Source organism: Stegostoma tigrinum, chromosome 26 (genome assembly GCF_030684315.1).
Source record: "Stegostoma tigrinum isolate sSteTig4 chromosome 26, sSteTig4.hap1, whole genome shotgun sequence".
NCBI lineage: Eukaryota > Metazoa > Chordata > Chondrichthyes > Orectolobiformes > Stegostomatidae > Stegostoma > Stegostoma tigrinum.
In genome coordinates this window covers 30657653-30681092 of record NC_081379.1, presented here as the reverse complement: position 1 = coordinate 30681092, position 23440 = coordinate 30657653, and the positions used below count along the sequence as shown (strand labels likewise).

General features: G+C 39.7%; 1 long non-coding RNA gene across 2 annotated transcripts in view; it reads left to right on the top strand.

Moving 5' to 3' along the window:
- The window catches only part of LOC125464350 (uncharacterized), a 55285-nt gene extending 34753 nt beyond the window's left edge, over positions 1–20532 (top strand). The window contains exons 3-4 of one of the 2 annotated variants that reach the window (XR_007249999.2): positions 7169–7213; positions 18990–20532. This is a non-coding gene — a long non-coding RNA (uncharacterized LOC125464350). The remainder of the gene's footprint in view (positions 1–7168; positions 7214–18989) is intronic. The other variant, XR_009447277.1, reaches the window with a different exon arrangement.
- Positions 20533–23440: the final 2908 nt, after the last annotated feature.

Sequence of the window (23440 nt, the reverse complement as noted above, 5' to 3'; positions counted from 1 at the left end):
TTGGATATTGACTCTATCCAAACAAAGCAAAGACATCTCTTACACATACAATACTATATTTACATACATTTGAGGTCCTGGGAGGGTCCGATAAGCTCATAGCTGGGGATCCTGTTGAAAATGGTGTGGAGGCAAATGCTGTGCAGTTTGGATGAACTATGGCTTACTCCCCTTTATAATGAGGGGACCCGTAGTCACTGCCCTACTTTTGAAAATGTAACAGCCAATTTGAACAAAAGGAAAATGGCCAAAATATAATCGCCTTTTTAGTTGAATAAAAATGTTGGATGGTAGCAACTCCAAGCCTGCCCCCACCCGTGATCTCCATGGATTTCTATCAATTATGTCATTGGGTCTATTCCTGAGCCTTGTGTCATGATGACAGGTTTGGTTGAGGAGTGGCATTTACTCAGATTGGGAGGAGGGGGTGTTGAGCCTCCACCTTGTCAACTCCAATTAAGCCCATCAACATATGACCCTGCATCCATTTAAGAGCTTCACTCTAACCACTGTTGGTATTAAACCCAGCAGCAGGAAGGCAACTTACCATGCAACGTTCATGACAAGGAAACATTGATATGTTTGCTGTGGGCTCCTGGGGGATGGAGAGCCCCTTGCTCAAAAGCACTCAGTGCGTTGTCAAGGGGCCAGCCATTGAGAAGGAGTATGCCTGCTGCAAGCAAAATCGTGCCCTTGCTGCTGTCACCTCAACACTCTTCCCCCATTGTAATCCCACACATGCAAACCCATCTGGCTTCAATTACCCGGGCACTAAGCCATGGGTCTCCAGTGATTATTGCTTTTGCAGCAGTCACCATCTGCCTGGTAGCACTGCCATTCAAACAAGTTGCCGGCCTCTCCTCTCACTGTGCATCTTCTCTAAGTGGCAGGCCTTCTGGCCCATGGTCTTGATGACAGGGTAATTGACACATAGAATGGACAGACCTACCAGAAACAAGAAAAGGAGGTTTCTCCTCAATTCTCCAGCCAGCATCTGTGAACCCCATCTCTGGAATAAGATTGTGCCGAATATGTCTTTGACATGTGATGGCAGAAATGGCCATCTTAAAATCACATGCAAAAGAAGGCATCTGCAATAAATGCAGCACTTGTTCAACACTGTATTGAAGTCAACCTGGATTATGTGTTCAAATCCCAGTAATGAACTTGAATTTGTGACTGATTGATTCGCAGGTATGTGATGAGGCTAGCTGATGACACTTCAAAACTAAATCGTTTTGCTGTGAAGTGTCTTGCGATGTCCTGAAAATCTGCAAAGGGTGATCTAAGAGACTTTACATTAAGAATTAAGGGTTCACCAATAAATCCGATCAGCAATGGGTGAACACAGATAAAGCAGAAGTAAAGAACAGGTCTTGAGGCTCTGCAGAACTTATTTGAATATCAGCGTCCTACTGATTTCACTTCTGTGCTTACCATTGGCGTGCAGAGTAATAATTTAGATTAGGATCTAAAGAGAATGATGTCCAAATCTATAGATCATGCTAAAATATAAGCTGTAGTTAATATTTTAGAGAGATAAAGGACGCTCCTGTTAAGTAATGATAAAATTTATTTTAAAATGACAGATGGAATTCAGTGCTAGTGAATGAGAATAAGCTTGGTACTGTAAAATAGGAAAGGGATTTAGAGATAAAGACCCATAGGACATTAAAGTTAGCACATCAGATGATGAGGCTGTTAAAAAATAAGCTAATGTGTTTCTAGGTCTTATACAAGGTCCAAAATATAAAAAAGGAACATTATGAACAGAGATAAAACCTTAATAAGTAAGATGTCTTCTGGAATACTCCGTGCAGTGTTGGGTTCCACAATAAAAGAATGATATTATTGTTCAAAAGAGGATAGAGCCTAAATTCTCCAGATTACTGCTCATGGCAGGGAATACAAATATAAAATAAAACTTGAAAAATTCGGTCTTTTTTCATGAAAACAGTACAGATTAAGGCACATTGCAGTAATAGTATTTAAAATTGCGAATGATCAGTTGAGATACCGTTGATACAAGATTAAATATGAAGGATCTAGATCAGTGGTATCCAGGTCAAAAATTCACCACTGATCCACACTGTTGATACAGTTGGAAGATGGTGGCTTGTTGGGTTAGAATAAACTGACATCAAGTCCTTCCCAATTGTTGAGATGCCTTGGAGTGTCCAAGATCCTTCCAGCTACATGTTAACGTGACCTAGCCTTCGTTGTTCAGGAGTCTCACTGCTGCGAATAGATGTTCATATCCTCACCATCCACACAACCCAATTGATTACCACAGCAAATCAAAATAAACCCAGGTCAACATTGAATCTTAGGTTTAAAGATGGAATGAAAGAACAGTGGTTGGAAGAATTTGGGAGCTCAGTGAGTGGTGGATTTGTGCAGAAAACCAAAACTAAAATATGGATTGGTTGGGTTAAATGACCTGATTCCATATTATAATTTCTCTGTCACGTTTTGCTGCTACAAATTCAAATATTCCCTGGCAACCAGTGGAAGTCTATTTGGAGAGCAACTCCTCACTGCCCAGCAACTGCCTGTTAATTTTGCATGGTATAATATCACAGTTTATCAAATTATTGTGAACAGCACTTCAAAATATTTCAGTGTTACTAACCACATGCCCAGTAAATGAATGTACACTTTATGATACTACATGTGCAGAGGATGGTCTGACAGAGAGCCAGAGACATTTGCTAACCGTTTATAATTTCCACCCATTTGAATTGAAATAAACGAAAGAACCTCTTGGTTCTTCCTGCCCAGTCTTCCTCTCTGCACCCTGCACCTGCAGCAGTTATAACACAAGCACCAAAAACAAAAATCTATTCCAGCAATTACAGCACTGATAAAAAGGCACTGATGCTTTTTGTGGGATCTTTGTGCAAAAAAATGAGGACGTTTTGCTGTACAACTTCAGACAGAAAGCAGAATTGGCCTCCTCACATAAGAGTCTAATCCCTGCTGCATTGACTTAATGTGCACTATGCTTTGGCATTGTGATAGAATTGCTCTCCATGTGGTTAGATTTCACAGTGTTTGGTGAGGAATCTGCTGCGCGGATGGGTAATGTTCGTCTCCGATATTTGTGGCAATGCCCAAGCACTAGTGACAGCCCTGGGAGCAGGGCCAGAGTACCCCAGGGAATGGGATACAATGTGCACCTGATCAGAACCAACAGCTGCTGTTTATTTGCCTCGAATAAATCCCAACAAACTTAGCACATGGTCCTCCCCAAAGACATGTGTGGAGGACATTTGAATGGGCCAAATGTATTCTGGCACATGCTTTAAATGAAATCAATTTAATCCCATCATCTCATACATGATTATATGGAAAAGAGATGTCATTTCAAATACTGCTAGAAAACTAACTACTTTCACAGTAAAATAATTGTAGTAAAAGAACAACCCACTAAGCATGAGATTTATCAATAACATTTACATTGCCAAGAGCTTTTAAAGATACAATATTAACAAGAAATGCAAAAACTTTAGAAATTGGAATATTATGCAGTGTATTAGGGTCCCAGCTTATAACAGCGTCTGAAAATAGCTTTCTTCAATGAGAGAGCCATATTTCTTTTGAGATTTTAAGGATTTTTTTCTGATTTTATTTTTCAGTTCTTCAGTCTGTTGTAAATTGATGGTGAGCAGGTCACCTGCTTCCAGGATTCTGCCTTCCGAAGGCAGTCATTAGGAATTGGGACAAGTTAAGACTAGTTCTTCATCTATACCGAAACTCAATAGGCCAGTTCTACTCAAAAAAATTAATGATGTGCTATTGACACAAGCCTTTATTAATATGCCAATTAGTCAGCAAATTCAAGGGATTAAGAATTGTGTCATGAGGTGAGCATCGCCAAAACTTGTTGGCCAAGTTACATTGCTCTGCTGTTTGCTTTGCACCAGTTGCATTTTGCCCTTAGTCTTTGAGAACTTTACTGGATTTACGTGTTGCAACGTTATTACAAAAAACTATGGCTGTAATTTAACAGTATGCCATCTTAGCTATAGTGATAATTGTTAATATAATGCCAATCAACTTTTCTGACATAGAAAGAAAGAAATTATATGTCCATTTGCATTTCTGCAAATTCCTCCTTTAACATAATTCCACTTGTTTCACAACCCTTAAAACACAATCATTAATGACATACACTGTTGGTGCTGCCATTCATTAAGATCCTGATCCCCGGTGCCTTCGCTGAACATATCAGTTCAGGCTACAGTCAGTCAAGCCACTTAAACGTTTAGAGATTAAGAGGGCAGAAAAAGATCAATAAAATGGTGTGCACCTTGAGGTATGCTGCTCCAGCAATAACCAGCTCAGCATCTTCTATTTGCAGCTTGGTTGTGATCAGAAACTCATCATCTAAGGAACTGTGAGTTGTATTTCTCACGATGCCTCTTCACATCAATGAAAAATAATCTGCTGAAATTCACTGTCAGAGCCCACGTGAAAAATGACTCTGGGGAGTTTGTGGTAACCTTAGAAGCATACATCACGATAGATCGACGCCAGCAAGAAGGAGAAAGAAAGATTGAACTGTTCCAGGGCATTATCTTTCTTCACGAATTGCTGCTTGTTCAATCCTGTACGGAAGGGTCGGATGCAAGGAAGTTACTATCATTCCTAGTAGTCCATGCAGAAACCGTTATGTGCAAGATTCTGCTGAAAGTGGGTTATGGTGAGGATCAGCCTGATGAAACTTTCTGAGAAGATGTAGATAGTAGAACCATTGGGAGATTTACCAATATTACAATCTTTAAGAAATAAAAATTGGAATATGCACTCCAAACCAAAGCTGAAAAAGAAAAATATATCCCTGGTTGCTGCAGAGGCTACAAATTGGACTAATATTTAATGGTACTTGGATAGACCAGAAATCTATGGCACCGTGGATACTGATCTGAATTCAAATGTACATTAGAGGATTTGGTACGGGTCTAACACCTGCAATTTCACTTTAAAGAGTTGGAGATCAAATCCAGCCCATTATGATGGCTGCAAGTCTCTATTACCCATTTACTTAAATTATATATTCCTAATGTGTTTTCTTACAGTAATGTAAATATAAGCCACCAGTACAAATACTACATGTATGCACATTTGGCTGGATGTATGCAAAACGTTAAGAATACAATAGATATCTGACAAGTCCAAAGGCCACAAGCTGCTAGTTTGGAAAGGCACAGTTCAAATAATGTCAGACAAAAATAGCACTACAACGCTAAGGACTTAATTTATTATGATAGAACTCACGTATCTTGTTCGATATCGATAACAGAGATGTTAACTGTATACCTTAGCTGAAATGTACCAGATGTTAAAAAAACAACCACGCACGTTGTCAAACATCTGATCATGCAGATGAGACACAAGTTACTTTGCGTGAAAAGCACAGAAATGGTGCCAAACCAGCTGAGAAGGAGAAATTGATGAGTAACTGAAAAGAACTGTCCAGCAGTGAAACTTTTGCGAAAGATATTGGATTTGTCAATTAATTTGATGGCACAAATTTGTCAAGATTAAGTCTATTATATCTGGCAATCATTTCCATGAGGTCCTGACTGAAAGTACATATCACTTTGATATGAATGCAAAACCTGACCCAGGATCACGCATTTTGGGAATATCTGCATTGACAAGAATGTTCAATAACCAAAATTAATATGAACTGCCCAATTGTGATGAGCATTTAAATTCTCTTGGGCTTTGGAATTGGAGCCTTCAAAACCAAGATATTCATTAATGTGAATCCCATGCCAGATAAGAAGGGGGAGTTTTATCATCACCATAGAAACATTAATCAAAGAGCTAGGGTAAAAAAAAATTAAATTTAAGCTTTTAAAAAAATGTTTAAAGAACAAGCATTGATCACAATGAGGAAGCCTGGCTTGGATGAGCTGCTGGGTTTCACAGTGCAAAAATAACTGGAGTCAAGCTAGTCAAACAACTGACCTAGGATTATGTCACCTCAATGACTGAACACTGTTAATTCAATGTTGTCATAGAATTGGACTCAGTAATTTCCTGGCAGTGGTTACTTTCCTTTAAAAAAAGTACTGAAATTTAACAGTGTTTTATAAAGAAATATCTTTGGTGAGCCTCCATTTTTCAGCAATTGCAAATACATCAATCTAATGGATGAGGTCCCTAGACCATCAAGGAATCAACCAACATTGACATACCCCTCCCGACGGCCAGTGAATTAAATACCCTGATAAACATAGATTATCTCCTAGCTGCCATAAAACCAAACAACAAAGACGCACATCCCCTAGCCAACAGCTGTGACCAGCCAGTGGAGTGTGAAAGGCAAGAGGCGCGTGCCCTCAAGCAGAAGTTCAGCATTGAGATGCAGCTGAACCTGAATTTTATTTCTAACACCCGCAAGATTTAAGTCAGCAAAGTCTGATTTTTGATGCCAGTGGGAGCTTGAGCTCAGAGTATCTACATTTTTACGTTTGACCAAGACAGGGATAGCATATTCAAAGTTGCCATAATGAGTGATGTGATGTGAGACCTTGTAAATCTCCATTGTGTCTGGTACAAGCACATAGGCGCTGGAAAATCAAATCTCAGGATGATAGAGGATAGAGTGAATTGTCAATATGCCACCTGAAGATAATGCCAGCAATGTGGATCAGTCACCTATTATATTGAAAAAATCACCAATTTCCTTCAAAAATAGTAAGAGCTGCCAATGCTGGAGTTAGAGATAACACAGTGTGGAGCTGGAGGAACAGAGCAGGCCAGGTAGCATCAGCGGAGCAGGAAAGTTGACCTTTTGGGTTGGTACCCTTCTCCAGAGAAAAGAACTTTTCGAAATGTCAATATTCCTGTTCCTCTGATGCTGCTTAGCCTGTTCTGTCCCTCCAGCTCCACACCAATTTCCTGTTCCATGTCCCTTTGTTTTAGAAGTTCTCTAATACCTAATAAAACATGTCTGGCCAAAGATATAATTTTAATGTTTCTGCCATCTGATATTGGGCAGGCAACAACTATCACAGGAATACTGCACACAAAGATTTTGATAAAATTTATCAGTTGACTGGTTTATATGAATGTCTAAATATTAATTATTACTCAGGTGAAAGACCTTCTTAAGCGATCACTGACATATTCTTTTGATGTTTGTGACTTTTAGGAACTCAGAACTTAGAGGATCCAGCTGAAGAGTGCAGCCCCTCAGGTCAGGTTGTCCTGTTTACATGAGAGATAACAAAGTACTATATTGCATGTTTGCTCCTGCCACGCTGTAGATTACTGCTCCACGTAAAGATAAAGTCACCATGGACCCAGAGCACGATGTTCTCATTAGGGAGAGATGATGGGTAGTGAGTTTAACCAGAGAGTCACCACACCTTAAAGAAAGGGCAATGTTGAATGACAGGACTTTCACGGTGACTTCAGCCAGTGTAGGAAGTGAACCAACGGTGTTGGTATTATTCTGCATCACAACCCAGCTGTTGAGTCAACTGAGCTAACCAACCCACTGAATTGGAATACATTAGATAAAGGTAATCTGTGAATTCAGGCTTGCAGCCTGGGCAATATAGAGGAGGTTGTGAGTCAGACATGGCTGTAGCATGAGCATTCCCAAGCAAACATATTAATTGTCCCAGTCAGTGCTGAACAGCAACATTCATAGTTGTACCTACATACTCAATAAAAAACTGAAGAATGTTGCTCTCGAGCTCCAGAATGTAGACAATTTGAGAGTGGACGTCCCCACCCCCCTTTAACATGTCCTGTCCAACAATCTCCTGACTGGTTATTCAACACACTGAACATTTAGTAGTATGCAAATAAAAAAAATCATTTGAAGAATCTCTCCAAACTTCCTTCTTTTTTTTCCTCTTCAATAGAACTAGAACCTGAGCTTGTCTTCCAGTGAATTACAACAAAATACATTGCAAATGCAGCCACGTTGCAAAGTACAGTACTTTGTTTGTTCTAAAAGTGGTTGTCCTCAAAATATAAAAGATGCTCTAGAAGTGTAAGTTGTTCTTAAAAAAAACACGTCAAAGTTTTTGTATAATGTGCTTTTAATGTATTAGTGGGTGAGGTTTCACAGAAACACATATGATACAATTGCACTTTGTCATGTTCATTCTTTCAGTCCAGGTTTATACTGTTTCTATAAAGGGATGGGATGGTAGCAACAAAGGGAGAAAGGCAAAGGGCTCCACAATTTGATGAGGTGAGCTGAGAAACATTGCTGCAGGCTGTGGCCAAGCGGAGAGCAATGTCTCAAGCAGCTGGACAGCATGTGTGGCAGCCAACAGCAAAGGAACTGAACTCCCAGCTGAACCATCCAACTCATATGGATGCAGTGCTGAAAGCAGTTCACTGACTTCATCACAGAGGGCATGTTGTTGTGGATATTATATGTCTCGCCAGGAGAAGGTGGTGATCGTGTTGTGTGCTTCGCAATTCATTTTGTCCTTCACAATCTTCCAAAGGTTATGTGTGCCCTGAAAGTATCTGATTTTCACACATTTTATCTGACATCCATTGGCAGCCATTTTGTCAACTAAAAACATTTCCAATTCTAGAAGTTCCCTAACTTGAATTGTTATTTGATTTACACAGCTTTTCATCTTCATGAATATTTTTTGACATGAGCATCAATGCCATTTTTCAGAATGTTATTGCCCTCACTTCTTTTCCATTTCTAAAAGGACATCAATAAAGGCTGCACTTAACAGTTGGTGGGTGGGGAAGTGGCACAGTGGCTCAGTGGTTAGCATGCTGCCTCACAGGTCCTGTGTTCAATTCGATCCTCAGATGACTGTGTGGAGTTTGCATATTCTTCCTCCTGTCCGCATGGGTTTCCTCTGGGTGTTCTGGTTTCTTCCCACAGTCGTAAAACATGTAGAATTGGGTGGATTTGCCATACTAAATTTCCCATAGTGTCCAGGCTAGCTGGATTAGCAATGCGAAATGCAGGGATAGGGTAGGATAGTGGGTTGAGGTGGGATTCTCTTCAGAGAATCAGTGTGGACTCAATGGGCCAAACAGCCTGCTTCTGCACTGCAGGGTTTCTATGATTCTAGGGACCTTGTCCCTTTGGGAGTAAGTATTCACAACAGTAGGAAAACAAATCAAGGAAATTGCAGGCAATGAAGCAATAAGAAAGCAGTTTGCAGCAAGGGCTTTGCCAAGACTTCTTGCAGACACAGACAATGAAATATCTTATCAGAAGGATGCTCCCCACAATCTTTACCAGGAGCATTACAGTCATGTGGAAAGGTTACCTATGGCATGTTAAAAACATCTTAACATTTTGTCATCACTTTTTTTCATCTCCATATCCTCTCAGGATCTTTACTGCCTGCTTGAGCCAGCATCTTCATTCTCACTCATCAGTAACCCAAGCAAAGCAACCACACCTCATCACTACCAATACATTGCACAATAACTAGCACCAAGGTCTCCACTGTGGAATGCTAGGATAGATAACACAAGTGTTAAGCCAAACAGCACAGTCAGACAAATAAATAAATAATTCATCAAAAAATCACCCTAAGAGCAGATGACAAATTGTGATGGCAATACAAATAAAACAAGTCATCTTAATTCCTGATACTATAATAATTATTCAAACAAAAATAAACTGACCTGTAAAATAAACAAGGGATTGAACAAATGTGATAATTTCAGCTTGCAAATAATTACAGTACTTTGCAAAATGCAGGCTTGCTCAGTTTACAGAATAGATATTTTGAGGAAGTGACAAAGATGAGCGATGAGGGTAGGGCAGTGGATGTTGTCTACATGGACTTCAGCAGGGCCTTTGACAAAGTCCGTCATGGCCAGCTGACACAGAAGGTAAAGTTGCACAGGGTCAGAGGTGAACTTGCAAGGTGGATAAAAGACTGGCTCGGTCATAGAAGACAGAGGATAGCAGTGGAAGGGTATGTTTCTGAATGGAGGGCTGTGGCTAGTGGTGTTCCTCAGCAATCAGTGTTGGGACTTTTGCTATTTGTAATACATAAAAATGACCTGGAGGAAAATGTAACTGGTCTCATTAGTAAGTTTGCCGATGACACAAAGGCTGATGGAATTGCTGATAGCGATGAGGACCGGCAAAGAATACAGCTGGATACAGATTGGTTGGTGACTTGGGCAGAGAGATGGCAGATGGAGTATAATCTTAAAAAAAATGTGAGATAATGCATCTTGGAAGGTCTAATCCAGATTGAAAATCTACAGTAAGTGGCTGAACCCTTAAGAGTACTGATAAGCAGAGGGATCTGCGTGTATAGGTGTACAGATCACTGAAAGTGGCAACACAGGTGGAGAAAGTAGTCAACAAGGTATATGGCATAATTGCCTTCATCGGCCGGGGCAATGAGTTTAAAAATTGGCTGGTAATGTTGCAGCTTTATGGAGCCATAGTTAGGCCGCATTTGGAATATTGTGTTCAATTCTGGTTGCCACGTTGCCAGATGGATTTGATGCCTTTGGTGTGGGTACTGAAAAGGTTTACCAGGATGTTACCTGGTATGGAGGGCAATAGCTATGAGGAGAGGTTGGACAAACTTGGGTTGTTCTCACTAGAATGACGGAGGTTGAGGGCCAACCTGATAGAGGTCTACAAGATTAAGAAGAGCATGGATAGAGTGGACAGGCAGAAGCTTTTTCCCAGGGTGGAAGAGCCAGTTGCCATTGTTTAGGGTGTGAGGGGCAAGGTTTAAAAGGGATGTATGAGGCAAGTTTTTAACACAGAGGGTGGCGGGTGCCTGGAACTTGCTGCAGGGGGCGGTAGTGGAAGCATTGACAAATACATGAATAGGAAGGGAATAGAGGGTTATGGTCCCCAGGAGGGTAATGGTTTTAGTTGTGACGGGCAGCATGTCGATGCAGGCTTGGAGGGCCAAAGGGCCTGCTCCTGTGCTGTAATTTTCTTTGTCCTTTATTTACATCAAGGATTGAAAGTACTTTACGTTTTATATTAAAGTCTACACCTATCAAGTTTTCAGTTTGAGTTAATCAAATTCTCAATCAATTAAATGCTGTGTATGATTTTTATAAAGTAGGGATTGGGCTGTCTCTTCTATAAGTTCTATATTTCATTTGTAGAATGCGGTCACAGGCTGATGGAACAGGGTCTCTCCGCATGAGAGGGATTAAATCAGTTCCATCACCTACTCTGAGGCCATGAAAGCAGTTTCTGGCTTTTAAGATAGCACTGCTTTCTGAGAGCAGGATATTGGAGTCATTGGTGAATGTGTCAATTGGTAGCCAAGGTGGAGGAATGCAGCAGTTGGTGGAATGAGGTGCTGGGGGTCACCTTGCAGAACCTGCAGATATCTTTAAGTGCATCAATTCCAGTGTCATTTGTAGCCCAGTCTCCCACCCAAATTGGCAGTTCAAACAGCAGTCATCCATTGTGTGAACTGGACTAATACTACATCTTATGTATGGTTATTGTTAATCACAAGAATAAAAGAAACCTGGCACTTTATATTTGTATCTGGCCATCACAAAGTGCATTAAAGCCAATTAAGCATTTTTTGAAATGTAGTTACTGTATTAATGCAGGAAATATGTGAGTGAGCTTGAACTCAGCTATCTCCCATAATGACCAAATAATCTGTTTTTAATGAGGGATTAATGTTTGCCTAAATGAAGAACAATGATTCCTGCACCATCATCTTAAAAATTACATTTCCACTTTTCGGAGGAATAGCAGGGAGTACTGTTTGACAAAATCGAGAGCAGAAACCTGGAATGTTCTGCAAAAATCATAGATTCTGGGACAATTGGAGCTCTCAAAAACTGTGATCAATTGAGTATTGTTCACTTTGACTGTCAAATGGAGTTGAGATGCGGATCAGCTGTGGCCTAATTGTATTTAGGAGCAGAATTATCGTTATTTTATTGTTTTGATCACAACCCCTTTTTTTAAATGTCATCATGACAGCATTCACATCTCTCCATGTAAGCTTAAACAGGATCTCAGTTTAGTATTTCTTCTCAAAAACAACACCTTTGACAATGCAAACCAAATAAAAACCTAAAAAACTGTGGATGCTGTAAATCAGGAACAAAAACAAAGTTGCTGGAAAAGCTCAGCAGGTCTGGCAGAGGCAGTGACAGAATTAATTCTGTTTTCTCCTTCACAGATGCTGCCAGACCTGCTGACCTTTGACAATGTAGCATTCCCCAACTGAAGTCAGTATAGATTTTAAGCTTTTAAGGACCTCCTCAGTCTCAACATCAGGTACTAGAGGCATATTATGCCTAATTTCCTGATTATCTGCCAGTGAGAAGTTATTTGCTTCGAACACCAAATAGGTACCTCCACACCCAAATCACCACCTTGGAAATAGTGATGAAATATTGAGAGGGAGTAGGCAATCACATAAATACTACACTGTAACATATCACTCTTGGAACTTGATTAAAGATCTATTATTTTACGGTGCATGAATAGAAAGCATAGATCTGGCTTTGTGCTGTGAACCTTTGGAAATTGGAGCTCACAGGTTTGACTGTGATATTTATCTTTGTATTGATTGTATGGAAAGGCAGAAAGAGGATTCCTACCATTTGCGAGCGAAACGTGTTGACTGGGCTCTTGAGTATGTCACAAAGAACATTTTCAGCAACTATTGAGGGTGATTCTTGTCGTCATTTCTCCTCTGGTTCTAAGTGAGCTCCTTAACAAAAGGGAGATAGGCAATCTTTACACCAAACCTGCCATCTGTGAGTGAGTGGAAATGATTTATGTAAGTGGTTCTCAAATCTTTTATCCTTAAACCACTCAGATAGAAGCACAGGCCTCTGAGTATCAACTACTAGTCCTATCCCAACCACACAACTGCAAAAATTCTTCTTAGAATAAGTGGGAGCAGCGGTGCTGCCGTTTGTGAGTTCCCAACGAGGTGAAGAGAGTCCATTTCATGTGGGGTACATGTTGAGCTGCTTTCTCTCAGTGTTTCCAAACATTGTATTGAAGATCCTATCTTACAGTTGGCCATTGTAACAGTAATGTTAATCTCGCTCATAAATCTGCATTGCTTGCTTGTGTTCTTGACAACCCAGGCCATGCAAGCAGGGGCCATTCCAATCATGTGAAATTACATGATTGATGGGGATGAAAGTTCTGGAGTCTTTTCTCATGTGGAAAAGGCCATTACGTTGCACATCAGTAACTTACATTTTGATTCAGCCCACAGTCCACCTACAGTTTGGCCATAGAAATGCCCTCGGGCCACACTTTGAGAAACACTGAGTTACACCATTCCGCAAAAGATTTCCAAAGCTGGCCAATTACTTTCAATCAACAAGCCAAAAACAAACGCTTTGGTCAATAGCAATAGACTGTTCCTTTAAGAGCGAAAACATCCATGTAAGCATTGGAAGTTATGGCAACAGGTATTTCAGGGGCAACAACAGTTTACCTTTGAGCTGTGCCCATTGCAAGAGCAGGGAATCTGTGTGTGTAGGCTGCTGACATGCATTTACACACAATTTACCTTCTTCTTGCTTCATCAGTCGTAAAAGTACCAGTGTGCAAGAAATTTAGATGCTGTTTATAAATGTGAGGAAAGGAATAATAATTTTTTGCTGTGCTTGTTAATCATGTTCCAAACCCAGCAAAACAGCAATTTATTTTTTAAAAAAGACCTATATTTCAAATCAGAGATAATGGGAACTGCAGATGTTGGAGAATCCGAGATAACAAAGCGTGGAGCTGGATGTACACAGCAGGCCAAGCAGCATCTTAGGAGCACAAGAGTTAGCGGAGGCTTGAGGACCGCTTTGCAGATCACCTACACTCGGTTCACAATAAACAACTGCACCTCCCAGTCGCAAACCATTTCAACTCTCCCTCCCGTTCCTTAGACGGCATGTCCACCCTGGGCCTCCTGCAGTGCCACAATGATGCCACACGAAGGTTGCAGGAACAGCAACTCATATTCCACTTGGGAACCCTGCAGCCCAATGGTATCAATGTGGACTTCACCAGCTTCAAAATCTCCCCTTACCCCACTGCATCCCAAAACCAGCCCAGCTTGTCCCCACCTCCCTAACCTGTTCTTCCTCTCACCTGTCCCCTCCTCCCACCTCAAGCCACACCCCATTTCCTACCTACTAACCTCATCCTGCCCCCTTGACCTGTCCTTCCTCTCCGGACTGACCTATCCACTCCCTACCTCCCTACCTACACTCAGTTCTACAGGCTCCATCCCCACCCCTTTAACTTGTCTGTCTACTCTCCACCTATCTTCTCCTCTATCCATCTTCGATCCACCTCCCCCTCTCTCCCTATATTTCAAATAATTGTTTGAATTGTTTCCTCCATGTTTGCCCCCAGTGCAGATGAAATGCATTATACCGCAGGCTGGTTTGTCCATATATATCCAGTTACTCGATGCATTATATTGTTTACCTCCCACTACATGTTGCAATCAAAGTTTAGTTCATAGGTAAGTAAAATAGACTGTATACCATAGATTTGTAATTCAAGTTTACTCAATTATAATATAATATGGTTTAGTATAGTACTATCTTTAAAATGGTCCAAGAATCCAGGAATTAAGCATTTTTGATTGAGGTTACTCATATGAGTTAGAATGAATTGATAGTCAAGTGTGCTGCATCATTAGGACATCGAGCAATCACTAAATTCATTGTTTAATGTGGAGTCTAAATCTGAGTCAAGGAAGAAGACACTATAATCTAACATGCCAAAAATCAACACTTTTTTATTCTCTCTGGCGTTGTTTGTAATCATGTTGAAGGACAAAGAGGAGCCTGTTCTACAGACCTTTCAGGTGGTTGTCATTGAAAACGAGGCTAAACATATTGATGGCTTTTTGTAAGCTTAAGTTTTAGCTACAAATGGGGGACAGACCAACGACACAAGTGTAAAGCTAACTAAAACATGGAACCAGCATAAAGACTTCAAAGCACAATAATGTTTTCAATATGGCTAGGATGAATGTTTAACCTCTCACAACTCATGTGTCAATGATTAGGTGTGCAAAAGCATTTACAAACCAACACTGAGAATTAGGACCAGAGGGCTGGCTCCAACAGGAGATGGCCAAGAATTGAAAGAAGAGATTATTGAGGTCCAAGCTGGGTAGGGATAGTTTTGGAGAATCATTTTCACATTAAGTGCAAATGGTTCCATATTTGTTTAGTGATAAGAAAATTGCAGTTATATAGCATCTGTCATATTTTTTTAATTTCCAAGCCCAAAAGTTACTTTGGCATTGAGTCACTGTTTATCTATGCAATAATGAACAAAGCAAATTTTCACTAAATAACTGCCTACATGAAAAGGTTCAATTCATCTGTAGATGCAAAAGCTAGTATATAAATGTTTATGCTTGCTCCATAATACTAACTCCAGCATTATGCACATCCATCTAATTTCCTGCAATGTGGTGTGGATATCAGAAAGCCCCTGAAAGTCAGTCCATTAAGATGATTGGATCAGCTGAATGAAAGTGAAATTTCAGCTGATCTGTTGCAGATTGAAGAAATAATAAGCGTACCAAGGAACCAAGAGTTAATGTATTGAATCCGGAAGGTTCCTGTCTAAAATACGAAACTTTTCTTTTCAGGGCTTCAGGATTATCCCAGACAAAAACAAATTTATTTGCTTTATTTTAACTTGTGATCTCAACAAAGCCAAAAATCAAATTCTAATTCTAATTGGCTAACATACTGTACTCTTTAGAAATGATACTGATCACTGCAAGCTTTCTCTTTACTTCATGCACATTTGTCAAGGCACCACTGAAATTTGAATAAGGAGTGACACTTCCAAATTTGGTCAATTTGCAAGCATTATCAAAACAAAGAGGTGCAAGGAAGGCAGAAAATAGATTACAGGAATTACAGAACAGCTTCATCAATGGCCCAGCAGGATGGATCAATCTCCACCATTGACTAAAGATGAAGTCTAAAGCAAACTTTATCATTGAACCAAAAGAATAAAGAAAGCAAACCAGCATAAGGCCACTGTAAGGTCAGTACCAGGCAGTGTACATTCTACATTCTCACTGTTTGTTGAATCTTGTGACACACTCACTAAAAACCATTTTATCCTTTATGAAATATAGTTCCATAGACACAAGATATCCTGCATTATCTTGGCAAAGGTCTAGGAGATGAATGCTGTTATTTAGCTTTGAGATATGATCAAGCCTGGGAATAAACTCATCAACAGTCATAATCTCTATCAATAGTAATTCAAGAACAATCTAACTTTTCAAGTTCAGCAGCATTAAAGTCACTTTTAGATGACCACCAATGCACTGACTGATATTCATCAAGGCAGCATTTGACTGACTATGCCTTGAAGGGCCTCAAGCAAAATGAGTCAATTAGAATCGGGGAAAACTGTTTTGGCTGGTGTCATATATAATACAAAGTACGATGGTTGTGCTTGTTGGGTGCCAACCATCTGAGTCATAGGGCATCTCTGCAAGAGCTCCTCATAATACATAGATCAAGCCATCCTCAACCACTCTATCAATGATCTTTCCTCTATCATAAGGTTAGAAGTAGTGATGTTTGCTGATGATTTCATAATATTAAGCAAATTTTATGACTTTGCAAATACTGCAAAAGTCTATATCCATAAGCAGCAAGACCTGGCCAGCATCCAAACGTGGGCTGATAATTGGCAACTAACATTTGCACCATGTGAGTGCTATGCATGTGAACGTCTCCAAAGAGAGAGAATCTAGCTGTCGCACTTTAATATTTAATGGCATTAATATTGCTAAATACCCTGTTATGAACTTCCTGAGAATTAGCATTAATCAGAAACTAGATTGCAGCTAACCGTGGCTATCAGAGCAGGTCAGAACCACAAATTCTGATGGAATCACTGTGTTTTTGACTTTTTGACACAAGCTCCTAGCATTCCCTGTATCAAAGGACATCCGGATATTTTGGCAAAATTGTAACCAGTTGTCTTTGGTGAACTGCCTCACAAACTGTTGCACTTTTGTTTGGATACCTCTTGGTGTATTCGGTCTTCTTGCTTGGATGTATCTTGTGATAAATGAGGACAGGCTGCTTGGCTTTCATGACAGGTGCCATCATATTGACATTAGCTTTGAAGCCTTAAACCAGTCAAAATGTTCCTCTCTAGCTTCCAATACGTTAGAGTCTGATATTATAGATGATCTCTCAAAGTTTATATTATTTTGCTTCTGCTCTCTGTACGGGAACACCAAAGAGTGCCTGTTCAGTCAAGTCCAGGAATAGCTAGTTCTTCATAGCTAGGGCTATTGCTGATGATGAAACAATGAATGGCATTTCTGCTTTGAGAGGCAAGAGTTCAAGGGCAGCATCCTAACCCTGATACACAGCAGGAAATGACATCTATCAATGGCCTGATGTGTCTGGTTTGAGTTTGTCAGAAAGTCAGATCTTGTGATGGTCAGACTCAGCTGGTGCTCATGACCTGAGCTTGGATATCTCCAGATACCCTGTGGTCTAGTATATGGACCATACTCACTCTTGCGTTGAAATTGCCCAGTGGGTAAAGATGTTAAAACTTAGAGTTTCTGATAGTAACAACATCAAATTCTTTTTAAAATTGTTTTTATTTGTCACCGTAGTGGAGCACAGTGTTGGAACATAGGTGCTCATGAAGTTAACTGTCCTTGTTTGAGTTGAGAGGCAGATGGAGAGAATATATTCTGAACCGTTTTGGGGACAGTAGGGTGGAAAGGGAGGAAGTACTCATTATCATGGGAAATAAGTTTATGCCTTGTCACATATTTCCTCTCAACTCTTCCCCTGCCAGGTGCCATAGGATTTTTTTCTTCCAGTGATCGATTTCCAGTGAACATTGTCTCTTATAGGGAAGCTATGTCAACAATGAGCGTATGAAGTACCATGTCAGTCACTTTGGGTTCTTATTGACCTGTCGCATGTTATTGGTTAATTCCATGCCCATAGTCCTGACGTTCCTGTTTGCCAATTGAAAAATAGGCATCTTCTTAAGCATTTTTCGCTTATTTCATTTATTTGCCCAGTGAAATGAATAGTGCCAACTATTTGAGCAGAGACTCAACAACTGCAATATCCCATGTTGTACTGATACACTGTAATAAAACTGGAGTGTCCTCGCTCACGTAAACACCTGGACAAAATATATAGACACTTCAGGCTGCTCCAACATCAGGTTCAAAAAAAATTCAAAGTGATTAGGCACTGGCTTCGTTTCAGAAATTCATTGAAAGACAGCATTTTTGAACATTAGTCCACCTTTGGATGCCACTCCAGAGTTTTTTGCCCTCAGTCACCAACTCCTGAGGTATCCTCTCCTGGGAGTTTGGGTCATGAATGGCCTGGGTGTCTCCACCTGCTGTTCTGTTTGCACACTCTCTGTCTGGGGGTCAAACCACCTTCCCGTTTATCTGAAGCTTTGCTTGGGAGTATAAGAGGCCTCCTGAGTTAAATATTTGGCTTTCTTTTATGTCCTACTGCTCACCACAGAGTAGGCTGTAAAGAGGGGCAAAGTGGGTCACATTGGTCTAGCAATCCTCGTGAAATAGACTTTCAATACTCAAATTGTTTTATATGATCTCGATACTTGAGACTCCACAGACTGAAAATAGCTCTAAGAGGGACACTGCTGACCAAAAATGGTTTCAGTGAACGCCTGAGAAACTAAGGCAACTCACATGGACATGCATAAACCAGCTGGCTCAGAGTTCAAATTTCAGTCAGGAAACACTGAAAATCATTGAGGGATGAAGAAATTTCCATGTCTTGTTTACTCACATTTGAATGATAACTTCACAAATCAAAGACGAATTTAGAAAAAAAAACAATGGAATTAGACTGGGAAAATTCAAATGAGATTTCAGTAACTTGCTTTGATCAGCAATGAGTGAAACATCAACATGGACAGAACAAAACAAGTATACAGAAATTGCATCTCTCTCTCTCTCTCTCTCTCTCACTCCAAACTCCAGATTCAGACACTAGTCAATGAAGAGCAACTTGGAACACTGGCAATGATTTACTGAGGACCCTGGGATATCTGAGACTTTGATGCAATGGAGGAAAGAGGGCTACAGCGGAGGAAAGAGAACTACAGCAGAGCAGATGGGATTGGGGTTTCGTCTCCTAATTCAAAGATACTAAAAAACTGCAAACTGTACCTCCCTTTACCTTCCTGTCAGGACCAGACAACCCTCACTATCTTCATAAGCTCATTACCTGTATTTTGTATCTCTGCTTGTTGTTATTTTGATCTTGGGTGAAGGGGTAATAAAGCTCTGCTGTCACTCAAGAAAACCTTGGAATTGGCTTTCTTTCATTCTTAATCTGGTTAACTAAGATTATTTGAAGTATTACGCAATGCATTAAGAGTAAAAATTTTAAAAAGACTTACTTTGCAACAGACCAAGATGGGAAAGTTAGCGACACTTCCTCATCTGGTCAAAACAGTGGAAAGCATTAGAACTTCCTTCACCCATACACTAGATACATGACATTGGCCGGTGTTGGGCATAAAAGTTATGAATAATTTAATCCATTACCAAACTCTTCACTTGTCATAATTACTCCATGGTGCCAATATCCTCGTGTCTTTTCAATTGAACAGTTAGTCAAAGCCTTATCAATACAGGTCTTCTTGTGGTTTCTTCTTGTTCTGGAAGGTGTGATTTGTTTTCATGTCGGGTGACTTGTTAAAGCTCCTTCAGCAATCAGTTCTCTGGAAAACTTCCAGTCGGGTCTTGATACTTTGCAATCTTCCCTCACAAAAAACAAATTTTTCTATATTCAAAGGCGGATGATATTCAGGTCCTAGTGGAATTGATTGACCACATCAGTTCTTGGCATGAAATTGGTTTGAGTTTCCTACTGTACATACAGACAGGAGACCCATATCTAAGAATCAATACATTTTAAAAAGACAGCAGGTATATTGAGAAATGTAGGTCATGTGTCTCAATGTATGAGTAAACTACTCTTTCCCCCTTTTGAGATAACTCGCAAATCCTCTTCCTCAGCATGTATCCTATGTGTACAAAGCAGTGCCTACTAAGAAGGAATAAAGAGAAAGACTGTAAACATTGAAAACCTAAAATAAAACAGAAACGACTGGATTAGCGCAGCAGGTCTGACAGCATCTTTCAGAAAAGCATTTTTAGTTTGATTTTGTTTTAGTCAGAGCTGTTCTGGGGAAAAGTACCAATCTGAAACACTTAACCCATCTTTTCACTTTCGAATGGTGATAGAACTCCTATGCAATTCCAGTAGTTACTCTTTTACTATCTATTAATGAGATTTCAGGAGCAGAAATGTGCATGACTGAGATTTGCTTGGCTCAGTCTGGCAACCACAACAAGCCCAGCAAGAGAAAATGTTATTAAAACTTTACAGTCCTAATAAGACAGCTTAATCATGTGAGTGTGAAGCAAGCTTGCGATTTAAAAAAAATCATTAACACGGTTAACATTATTCATAACGATTGATCGGAGTGCTTGTGGCTTTGATTATAAAATAGCACTTCTCATTGGAAAGTGACAATTTGCAGCAAGTTAATATCTATGGAAATTTTCAGTTTACTGCAAATGCAACTTTCTTTTTGTCTTAGCAATATGTTGTGGTACAAAGCTGTCAAAACTCACATCATCCTGATGCCCCTGCTTAAGAGACTGCAGTTATTTCTATGATAATTTCAGTTATAGCATGATACGGATGAAATCATAAATACAAAACTTCAGTAATAGTAACTGATGAATTTTGATTATTAAAATTATTTTACTCAGAACATCCAGCTGGAATGCAACGTCACATTTCCAATGCTGAGAATTTATCATAACATGCAATTAATTGCATTTCTGTAAATACAACTGACTTGTTTAAATATAATTACTTTTTACATATTGAAATATAACATATCTTAAATGTGCAAAAAAAGGGGAAAAATAATTGGCAGGCTGTTTGATTTCAGATCAAACCTGTACCAAAGTAATCTGTTTGAAAGTTTGGTCAGCAGCATCAGACAGAAGACAGTAGGGCTGCTAAATCCTTGTTGTTGTTGTCATAAATGTATAATCATCCAGCTTATTGTGTACTTGGGCTTACTTAGACATTAGCATGAGGAGGTAGATTACTGCAGTAAAATTTAAATATCTTTCAAAAGAAAAGCAATTAGAAGGAAATAATTACTGAACTTCATATGTCGCCCAATGTCATTCTAGTTTTTGTCGATTTCAATAAAAGCCCACAGAAGACCCAGTATGTTGAATTTTTAACCATATAGCTAGTAGTGTAAAATGGTTGCAAACCTTCTCATATGCCTCTTCAGGTTCTGAATATTTGATAGGATACTGCCACAGTAACAGACAATGGAAGGCAGAACTGAGTAATTGTAAGAATTGAACAATACAGAAAGAAGGTATTCATCATCACCCAAGACAGGAGTCTGCTGAGCCATAGCTGCTTATCCCAGACAAGGGCAAGATGTGGAAGAGGAGCTCAGAAACAACATGCTCCAGAGCCGAAGGAACTTCAGCAAAATTGCAAAACCTATCGAAATGTTGAAACCCCGAATAACGCAAAATAAAAACAAGTGAAAATGATTAAATGTGCAGGTCATTTTATTCAATCAGTAATGTAAAACTATATTCTTCTGTTCTGACTATGAAGTATCAAGGTCCTTTACACACTGATGTCTGCATTTTCATGCACTTTCTAGATATTCTGCTTTTTTTTGCCATGTCCCTCATTAGTGGGCATTCAGGGTCTACAATCATGTGAAATAACTCCAAAGAGGCTAGTATCCTGTCCCTAAGTCATCCTTTATTTACGCATGGAGAATCCTTGACGCTGATCCAGCTTGCTCAGAGTCAGCTATCAGGGTGAACAGAACCTCTGACGTTCCTGTTTATATTTGTCAGCCAGGTCTCCCTGATTGGGCCAGTCCCAATATTCTATGAGGTCCACCAGGCTGAACTTTGTTACAATCTGCACATCCCTTCTCCCTGAGTCTGAGGACATAGGCTGGTTTGCTTTTTTTTTGTATTTCCTCCTGCAGCATTTTGGCACTAGGTCAGGTTCCTCCCACTCTGCATCCGATATGGGCAGCATGTAATGGATAACAGCTTGCTCTTGCATCCAGAACATCTTGGAAAAATCCATTCTCCTCTTTTTGTGGCAAATACTTTGAGGCAGCACCATCCATCGAGTCCATCTTGGATTCCAGGGTATCTTCCACACCTGATGGAGAAGGAGAACCAACGGGTTATGAAAGGCAGCTGAGGAGTTCTGCTCCCACACCAGCTGCAATTTTGTAGCTTTCATATGGTCCACGTGCTTTTTCAGGATCATCGTACCTATCCGAACTTTATACGTCACTAGATCCAATCTCACAAAATTTCATGAAAAATTATAGTATCAAATGTGGAGGAGAAGGTAGGATTGCAGGTTAGCAATGGGGTTGGTTTTTACCAAAAAAAAAGGATGGGACATAATGTATGAATGTCACATTGTATCAAGGAACCAAAGAAATGTAAGGAAATTCGATAATAGAACCAACTTAAAGCTTTGTAACTTAATGCATGAGGCATTCAAAATAAGGTAGATGAACTGAAAGTGAAACTCAAGGTAAATGAATGTGATCTCAAAGTCATTACGCAAACATGGTTATGAGGAGATCAAATATGGGCTCTTAACATTCAGAGATATTTGACCTTTCGGAGAGTCAGGAGGGATGGATAAGGTGGTGGGGTAGTACTTTTCAAAAGAAATTAAATGAGGGCAGTTGTCAGAGATGGTCTGGGCTTGGATGACGCAGAGTCCATTTGGGCAGATGTTTAAAAAACCAGCAAGGGCAAGAAGGCATTGGTAGGAGTGATGTACAGACCCCTAAACAGTAGTCACTATGGTAAAGGTATTACATAAACAAATAATGGGAGCATGTGAAAAGAATAAAACAATAATTATGTGTGATGTTAATCTTGTGTTGATTGTTTTAAACAAATTAGGGTAGATTCAACAATGAATTGATAGAATGCATTAGGGAAAGTTTCCTAGATTAAGATGTCATGGATCCAACTAGGTAGCAGTTTGCCTTGATTTGTTAATCAGTAATGAGGCAGGTTTCATAAATGAGCTCTGAGCAAAAACAAAATCCCTGAGGTTGTAGTGATCAAAACATGATTGAATTTCATATTCAGTTCGTGAGTGAGAAATTTGGGTCACAAACAACTGTGTTTAACTTAAATAAAGGGAATATTTTATGAAATTAAGGTAGAGTTAGCTAAAATGAAATGGGCAGTTGGAGTAAGCAGGAATAACAGTAAACAAGCAATAACAGATGTTTGAAGAGACAATTCATAATTATCAGCAAAAACACATCCCAGTAAGAAGAAAAGATTCTAAGAAAAGGATAAACCAACCATGACTAGCC